Here is a 9,730-nt window from a genome sequence, read left to right as displayed (position 1 = left end):
ACAATAATTTCTGGAGTGTACCTCCAAACCGTCGATCGCACTAATGCTGAAGAGCGATCAAGAGTCATTAACTGGGACGCAAAACCCTTTTTACAAAACACCGATCTTATGTGACGCTGAAGACAATTCCAACTTACCGTAAACATCGAAACTTATCTCCTGCTCATCCGAGCTCATGACATCTTGTCAAAAAATTTCCTTCACTCATACCATTCTCGGCCTAATTTCCACAACCAGAACTGATTCACCAGCATACATCAAATCAAAACTAACATAGTACATAACCGTACAATCCGCTAACCAATAGCAACTCCCCAACTTGGCTCTAAGCCATAGATCACAACACATATACTCTATTGCTGTCGTAATACCATGGTGAGATTAAACTCACTCCTTCATAAGCTTGTGGAAACATGAATCATCGGAAATTTTAACTCTTCTGCAATTTTTGCATTCACTCACACAACAGTTAAGCCCACTTTTTAGGCGACAATTTTTTTTTACTAAGTCCCAAATTTTTCAAAAATTTCGGCAGAGTTTCCTTTGTAATTGGGCCTATCCACCTGCCAGAGAATCACCAAAACCATCCTAACAACACGTCCACAACTTGACAAAGCATCACAATGTATATCAACAACATTAATCTCAATATTACATGTATTATATTATCAAAATTGATACATGGACATGTGTTGCACCTATTTGAATCATAACACATAGAAAATACCTTTCAATCCTCCATTATTGGGCTATTCAACCGAGTAAGAACATATTCTTTCTTTAATGTTTTCGACCCTCAAGGTGATCTCCTTGACTCAACGATTTCGTCATAATACATTTACATAAGCGATTTCAGCTCCCAGACTTATCTAACTAGTATGACGAATAGATTCCCCTCATAAGCCAATTATCCACTAGCTTTACCTTTAGTTAATGTTTTTTGTACACCTTCCACTGCCATACATATTAGACAATCACTTAATCTTCCTGAGTCTAAACTCATACTGTAACATGAAATTTACTTCACTCCAAATAAGAGACATAAAAAGATTCTTCATGCACCCATAACTTGGGACTACACATCCTATCACAATGGAAACCATACACTCAATAGTTCATCTATCATCCAGTAGACCTTCCTCGTGACTTCCAAGTCATATAGATACATCTCGCAGTACTATCATACTGCTCACGTAGCTATCCAGCCATGATTCCCACTAATAGGGACATTACCGAACATAAAGGTTCAAAACACTTGCTCGCACAATCAGCACCTCAGTGCTCAAGCCATAGGCAAGATCCGACCTCAAGTCCTCCAGACTGGCCTAACATCAAACTCACCGAGATCACGTCTCGCCCTTCTATCGGGGAATAAATAGCCATCAAGGTAAATCAAATACTGAGTGCTCGTTCGCACATACGAACATGTGGAAGGAATCGTAACAGTTACTTTTCAAGCTGAATCAAGGACGCACAATAAGAATTCAAGAATGTGAAGTTTTCCTACAGGTTCTGCAGCCTATCGAGGATAAATACAGACATCTCCGTACCGATCCGCGAGACTCTACTAAACCGGCTCATGACTCGCGAGACCAATTAACCTAGGCTCTGATACCAACTTGTCACGACCCAATTCCCGAACCTGGTCGTGATGGCGCCTCTCATGAAGACAAGGCCAGCCATTCAACCCAATTCATCCTTTTAAGACAATTAATTAACACAATTATAGTATAAACACGATTTAATAATATCCAATAGCGGAAAGTATAGATAAAATACGGAAATCCAACCCAACTCAGCCCTAACCGAGGTGTCACAAGTCATGAGCTACTACAGAGTTTACTAAAATTCTACAAAGTATGGAATTAGGAACAAAGTCTGAAGATATCATAAATAACAGAAGATGAGGGAGAAAACGGGTCTGCGAACGCCATGCAACTACCTCGATAACTCCGATGAAAACTGAACAGCAGAAAACTCGCTTTATGCCTCAGGAATACCTGTACCTGCACACATGGTGCAGGGAGTAATGTGAGTACTCCGACCCAGTGAGTAATAAATATAAATAATGACTGAAGGTAAGAAAACACGTTAAGGCACACAACATTCTATACAAAAGCAGTGAAATCATTTAAAATAACAATTCAGTGAAACATCATGTGAAATTTCTTTTAAACCAGTAAAACAGGTAATTTGGCAGTAAAATGACGAGTAGAAATCTGCCCCTCGGGCTCAATATCAAAACAACAAGTAGAAATCTGCCCCTCGGGATCAGTATCAAAATAATAACTAGAAATCTGCCCCTCGAGCTTAGTATCAAAATAATAAGTAGAAATCTGCCCCTCGGGCTCAGTATCAAAATAATAATTAGAAATCTGCCCCTCGGGCTCAATATCAAAATAATAAGTAGAAATCTGCCCCTTGGGCTCAGTATCTCAGAACAGTATCAGTCCCTCAGGCTTAGAACAGTATAAAGCAACCAGTCAATGAAATAAGAGCACATAATTATTATGGCAGATAATGCAGATAAAGAATAAATGCATGAGTGCAATGCAATGCATATGACGGTACGCTCTGGTACCCACTGCGGCGTGCAGCCCGAGCCATCCATATTTATTTATCGTCGACGACGCTTACTAGGGGTGTGTACAGATTCCGGAGGGGCTCCTACAGCCCAAGCGCAATATCAAACCATCTCGTAGCATCAAATCTAGGCCCTCAACCTCATATCAATCTCAGTATAATCACCCAGGCTCTCAGCCTCAATATCAATGTAATCAACCAGGCTCTCGGCCTCAATATCAATGTAATCAACCAGACTCTCAGCCTCAATATCAATATAACACTGCTGCGGCGCGCAGCCCGATCCATGCTCAGTCCAGAAATCATCATAACCCCTTGGGCATTTGTAAAACAGTAGTTCTCAGCCCGAAATATCATTTTGAAATATCATTTAAGTTTTCAAATCTTAGAAAGATGGCTGAGTTTGCAAAACAGTATTTAAAACCTTGGACTGAGTTCAAATGATATGCAAAAATATGCGAAAGCAGTGATATCAATCCCTTAAGGATTCAAATAATTGGCAAGAAGCCTACAATTGTAAACATGATTGAGAATATAAATTCTTTAACAAAATAAGTGAGGAAAACCAGACAAAAATCCCCTAAGGGTTCTACAGGTCGGCACAAGGCCCCAAGCATGGCAACAAGCTTAATTCACAATAATAAAGTATACATATCAACCAAAAATGTAGTAAAATATCTCTCGGGACGGACCAAGTCACAATCCCCAACGGTGCTCTACCCCACGCACGTTATCCGGCATGCAAGTCACCTCAATATAGCGTTACGATGTGAAATTCTGGGGTTTCAAACCCTCAGGACATCATTTACATCTATTACTCACCTCTAGCCGGCCAAATACTACTCCGCGATGCCCTTTCCTTTCGTATCGACCTCCTCGCGCGTCGAATCTGTCCAAGACCGCAACGAATACATCACAATAGGCTAAGGGAATATAACCCAATCGAAAAGACTCAAAAATATCAAAAATCACGAAATTTGCAAAACCCGAGCCCCGGGCCCACATCTTGAAATCCAGAAATTTTTACATCAAAATGTTCCTTATTTCACCACGAGTCTATACACACCAAATTCACAAGAATCAGAATCCATTTGACCCCGCAAATCCCAAATTTAGAATTTCAATCTCAAGCCCTAATTTCTTATAATTTGGCTATGTTTTCATGGATTTCTAGGATGATTCTTCAATAAAATCATGTATTTAACTCATAAAACTTACCTCCAATCGATCTTAGTTGAAACTCCCTTCAATCCCCGTCCAAAAGCTCTCAAAATGACTAAAAATAGTGGAGAAATGGGGTGTTTTTCGCGAATGAAATGTAAACATTCTGCCCAGAATTTTTCGGAATTACTGTTCACCTCGTGTTACTGTTCACCCGTGTTACTGTTCATGGATATTGTTACGGGGCACTGCTCATGGGTACTGTTCATGGGCACTGTTCATAACTACTGTTCACAGTGCTGTAAAAAAATGCAGCAGCTTTATTTTTTTCGTGCCTAAATCGATCTGTTAACCTTCCGAAATACACCCGAGGCCCCCGAGACCTCAACTAAAAGCACCAACATGTCTTAAAACATTATCCAAACTTGCTCCAATCATCAAAACACCTCAACTAACGCCAAAATCATCAAATTATATTGAATTCAAGCCTAAGTTCTTTTAAAACTTCGATCAAAAACCCGACCAAACGATGTCCGAATGACCTGAAATTTTTCACACATATCCCAAATGACATAATGAAGCTACAACGACTCTCGGAATTTCATTCCAACACCCGGATCAAAATCTCACCTATCAACCGGAATTCGCCAAAATACTAACTTCGCCAATTCAAGCCTAATTCAACACCGGACCTCAAAAATTACTTCCGATCCTGCTACTAAGTCACAAATCACCTCCCGGAACTAACCGAACCTGTCGAAATTCACATCCGAGCCCTCTAACTCATAAGTCAACGTCCGGTTGACTTTTCCAACTTAAACCTCTTAAAAGAGACTAAATGTCTCATTTCTTATCAAAATCGCTCCAAATAAATTCTAATGCACCCATTACTGATAATGAAACATGAGGAAGCATAAAATGGGACGAACGAGACAGTAACTCATGAGACGACGGGTCGGGTCGTAACAATTATTCAAATGAATCCTATCAATAGAGCTTCACGGGTTCTTATTCTTCCCTGAGCATCCTCTGAAATTTAACTCAAGTCTAGCTTAAATATACTCCAAATCACTTGAAATTTATGTTTTGAACTCCTCTTTATGATTCTAATCAATTGGGACAACACCCATTTCAAATAGCTAACAAATCGGAAAACCCAATTTCTGAAATCAAAATTTTGAACCATCTTTAATGGTGACTTTTATTTTTCAAAATTTTTGTTAACCATTGGGATCAAAATTACATGTGGAATGAAGATAAGACGGAGACAATGCCGACACCTTCTCTCTAGTTTGATGATCCAACAACCTACTAAGTGAACCTCTTTAGTGCATGAACAATAAACACATTTTCCATATTCCAATGGAGTAAGTGATCTTCATATGACTCCTAATAATTAATTCTTTTGCAAATATTATTTTCTTCTTCATCAAAATAGTGATTACCAGCTTCGAATTTGGAAGAAAAATTGAAGGAGAATAACAATGGTAGAGAAATTTTGGGGTGCAAAGGCGTGACACGGGAAGATGAAGAAGAACGAAGAAAAAGGGGGTGGGCTAACTGGTGAAAAGTATTTTTCAAGTTATGTACAACCTGGGATACACTGGGTAAGGGCTTCAAACGTAAGCCATTTTCTGATGGGTTGTTGGACCAAGTACTAAGGGGTGTAATTCTCCTATTGTTATTGTCACGACCCAAAATCCAACCCTTCATGATGGCGCCTATCGTGAAACTAGGCCAGCCTCAACTCAACAATCGACACGATAAAATATGAGTTTGAAAACATTTACGGAAGCTTTTAACAGTTAAAGAACTATTTGAAACATAAGAAATTCCACGAATAGATACAATCCAACCCAAAACCGGGGTGTCACTGAGTGCATGAGCGTCTAAGGAAAAATACATAGTCTCATATAATATCTAAGGGAATAACTGAAATATAACTGGAAAGTAAGGTGGAGAGCCAAGGCATGTGAACGCAGTGCAGGTACCTCAATAATCTTCTAAGTCAGACACCTCGATCGAACGTCTGCCACTGGATCCAAAGTGCCTGAATCTGCACACGAGGTGCAGGGGGTAAAGTGAGTACACCAACTCAGTAAGTAACAAGTCCAGCCTTTGGACTGATAGGTAGTGATGATTTCAACCTCCTCAAGGATAACAGAAATAAATGTACAGAAATGTTAGGCATGCTTTAAGTTAGATAAACAACTCGAACAGTAAAACAGAGCAAGTATGAACCAGGTAAATAAATGTAAGTCTGCTACATCTACATGTAAATGCACATGTTGTAAGGAATGTACCATGCTGAGTGCCTCGCATGCCCACAATCTAAAATACTCGTCCACTCAGTACTGTATATGGCTTACACGGCCCAGGGAAGATCCATCCCGGAATATGTACATCTCCGACAGCAATCACTCAGTACTAAGAAAGGCCATTCCAGCCTATGGAAAAGATCCATCTCCCGATAATAACAATAACAACCTCACAACCACTCGGTACTGTATATGGCTCACAAGGCCCAGAGAAGATCCATCCCGAAATATATACATATCACTGACAATAGTCATCTAGTACTGAGGAAACAGGCCAATCCGGCCTCATGGAGAAGATCCATCTCTAGATATAAGTACTTCGGACAAGATCCATGTCCAGGAAAGATCCATCCCTCAATATAACAAGTCGCACCTACTGTGGGTGTGCAGACTCCAGAGGGGCTACTACTTCCCAAGCGCCGTAACATAGCCAGCAAAGTCATGTATCAATAATCCACTGTGGCATGCAGCCCGACCCATAATTGTCACTCATAATCAGGCTTTAGGCCTCACTCAGTCATCACTCTCCAGTCTCACACACACGGGCTCACAATGTCATGATACTAGTCCAAACAATGATATGATGTGTTAATAATAATAATCAAGACTGAGGCATGATATAATATGCATGGACAGGACTGAGTACAGAATATCAATAAAACTAATGACATGATAGCAAGAAGCGACCTCTCGTGTCTCAACAGTATTGGCGTAAAGCCCTAACATGATAATTGGCATGATTTATAATTCATTAACTTAATCACATAATTACAACATGGATATCAACAAGAAAGAGTCACTGCGCGGTGCCATGGAATGATCCAGGCCGTAATTCTCACGGTGCACGCCTATACGCCCCATCACTTGGAATTTGCGTCACCTCAATAGTAATCATAGAACAGATAGTTCGGGGTTTCGAACCTTTATAACCAAGTTTGGAAGCGTTACTTACCTCAAGACAAGCCAAACTCTAGCCCGCGATGCCCTTTCCTCTTGATTCGGCCTCCAAATGCCCCGAATCTAACCAAAATCAGAACCATAACATCAATATATGCTAGGGAACAAAGCCCACATGAAAATAATCAAATTACATCACAAATTCCGAAATTGGTCAGACCCGACCCCTGGGCCCACATCTCGTATTCCGCTAAAAATCACAAAACTAGAATCCTTACACTCTCACGAGTTCATACATACAAAATACATCAAAATCCCACCACAAACGACCCCTCAAATCCTCAAATCAAAGTCTCCAATTTCAAGCCATAATTCCCCAATTTTAGGCTTTAAATTCCACTAATTTTATGTTTAATTGGGTAGAAATCATCATAGAATCGAGTATTGAGTTTAAAAACCTTACCTCCAAGTGTTCCCTTTGATTCCCTCTTCAATCCCTCACAAAAAGCACCAAATCCGGACAACAATGGTGAGAAATGGCCTAAAATTTGCGAAGATGGATATTTAAACTTACTGCCCAGTTGTTTTTCCTTCATCGCGATCGCAGGAAATGCTTCGCGATCGCGAAGCACAACACTGGACTGCCGCTCAACTTACCTTACGCGATCGCGTAAAACTCCATGCGTTTGCGAACCTTAACCACCCAAACCTACGCGATCGCGACCTGCCTCACACAGTCGCATAGAGCAATCACCAGCTTGCCTTCTTCTAAGCGAACATGACCCTGGCCACGCGTTCGCGAAGTACAATTTCTCACACATATGCGATCGCGACCTCCTCTCTGCAAATGCGTAGAACAACTCCATCTCTGCCCCAAATTAGCCTACGCGATTGCGAAGAGCAAAACGTCTGCAACAGAATACCAGCAAAACTACTAACTCCTCTAGTTCAAAAATGTCTCGTTGGGCATCCGAAACACACCTGAGGCCCTCGGTACTTCAACCAAAAATGCCAACATATCCCATAATATCATTCAAACTTGTTCCAACCTTCAGAACGCTCAAAACAACATCAAAACATCGAATCACCCTCGGATTCAAGCCTAAAGATTCCAAAACTTTCAAATTCTGAATTCGATCAAAAAGTCTATGAAACCTCGTCCGAATGTCCTAATATTCTGCACACACATCCCAAATGACACAACAGACCTACTCCAAATTCCGAAATTCCATTCCGACCCCGATATCAAAATTTCCACTGCCGACTGAAAAATGCCAAATTTCTAATTTCACCAATTCAAGCATAAATCTACTACGGGCCTCCAAAATACATTCTGGACACGCTCTTAAGTCCCAAATTACCTAACAGAGCTATCCGAACCATCAGAATTCACATCCGAGACCTCTTACACACAAGTCAACATATGGTTGATTTTTCCAACTTAAGCTTACTCAAAAGAGACTAAGTGTCTCATACCTCTCCAAAACCTCTCCGAACCCGAACCAACCAACCTAATACCACATAATACTGTTGAACAAGACATAAAGAAGTAGAAATGGAGGAAACGAGGATGGAATTCATAAAACGACTGGCCGGGTCATTACATCCTCCCCCACTTAAACATACGTTCGACCTCTAACGTGCCCAAAGTTGTTCCGAAAACCATCAAATCGCTGTATAACCTTACCATGCACATACCCAGAGGTGATACCACATAACTCTATCTCATATAGGTCCGATAACACAATGTAACTAAAATTTCACAATCCAACCTAGCCCATAAACCTTAGAACCAAATTTCCACTTCTGAAATCATCTATAAGGTCAGAACCTCACATCTATACTCTGAATAAGTCCGAACAAGCTGTATCAACCATATCTTATACCACATAACTCAGACACTCGTAGCGATAACTTCTAATCACAACAATTGCCCAAAACAACCGAATACCAATAATAAACCTCTTATCAAATAAAGCCCCATTCCAATAGTTTCGTATATTGCCAATGATGAATAAAACACGCAGAAAGTCATAACCATTCCTTAGATCAAACATTCATGAAGTCCCCTCTCCTTTGGCACAAACCATAGTAAATTTCTAAGTCGAACATCGATATTATCCTTCCAACATGCAGAAATAGAATTTGATAGTATTCATTCTAGATCCCAATGACCTCATCTCATCCAACACGACTACTCTAGTGACATGACACATCGATACAATCCAAATCCACAACTCGTGCGACTCGCACACCAATAACCAATAGTCCAAATATACTCAAATCATGGGAAGATGACTCAAATGAGAGAGTTGTACCGCAAGCTCACCAGTACCACCCTAACGCAATGCTGAGAACCCATCACACATCGTAGAACCAGAACACACGAATCTAACCCGAAGGATCATACCTCCACATAACCTCGCTCCAATGCGCGTTCTTATCCGAACACTAGTCCACATGAAACACCTCAAGTCGTTATGCTCAAAATCAACAACCACGCGCAATTTGATGTCTAGAACCAAAAGCAAATCATCATAACCACGACAAAGCAAATGACATAACACCACACAAACCCGAAAGGACATAGCCAATACGCCATCCACCGAGCAATACCCAATACTCTTCCCACTTGAATTCCATTATGAGACCCCAATAAAACCGCACCATATGTTCCTATAGTCCACAAATCATAACGCCTCGCGACACGGAAAGGTAAATCATAGATCACTCCAGAACACTAATAAGCTCAATAACAATCGAATCAACAC

The 9,730-nt window shown here is 40.5% G+C and overlaps 1 long non-coding RNA gene across 1 annotated transcript; it reads right to left on the bottom strand.

The window, feature by feature from the left end:
* Positions 1–1,774: 1,774 nt before the first annotated feature.
* On the bottom strand, positions 1,775–7,242 carry LOC142166508 (uncharacterized). Its single transcript, XR_012696912.1, has 2 exons — positions 5,736–7,242; positions 1,775–2,006 (listed from the first exon to the last, which is right to left on the bottom strand). It is a non-coding gene; the product is annotated as an uncharacterized LOC142166508 (long non-coding RNA).
* Between the last annotated feature and the right edge of the window lie 2,488 nt (positions 7,243–9,730).

Source organism: Nicotiana tabacum, chromosome 11 (assembly GCF_000715075.1).
Source record: "Nicotiana tabacum cultivar K326 chromosome 11, ASM71507v2, whole genome shotgun sequence".
NCBI lineage: Eukaryota > Viridiplantae > Streptophyta > Magnoliopsida > Solanales > Solanaceae > Nicotiana > Nicotiana tabacum.
This window is presented reverse-complemented; position numbering and strand designations above follow the sequence as displayed.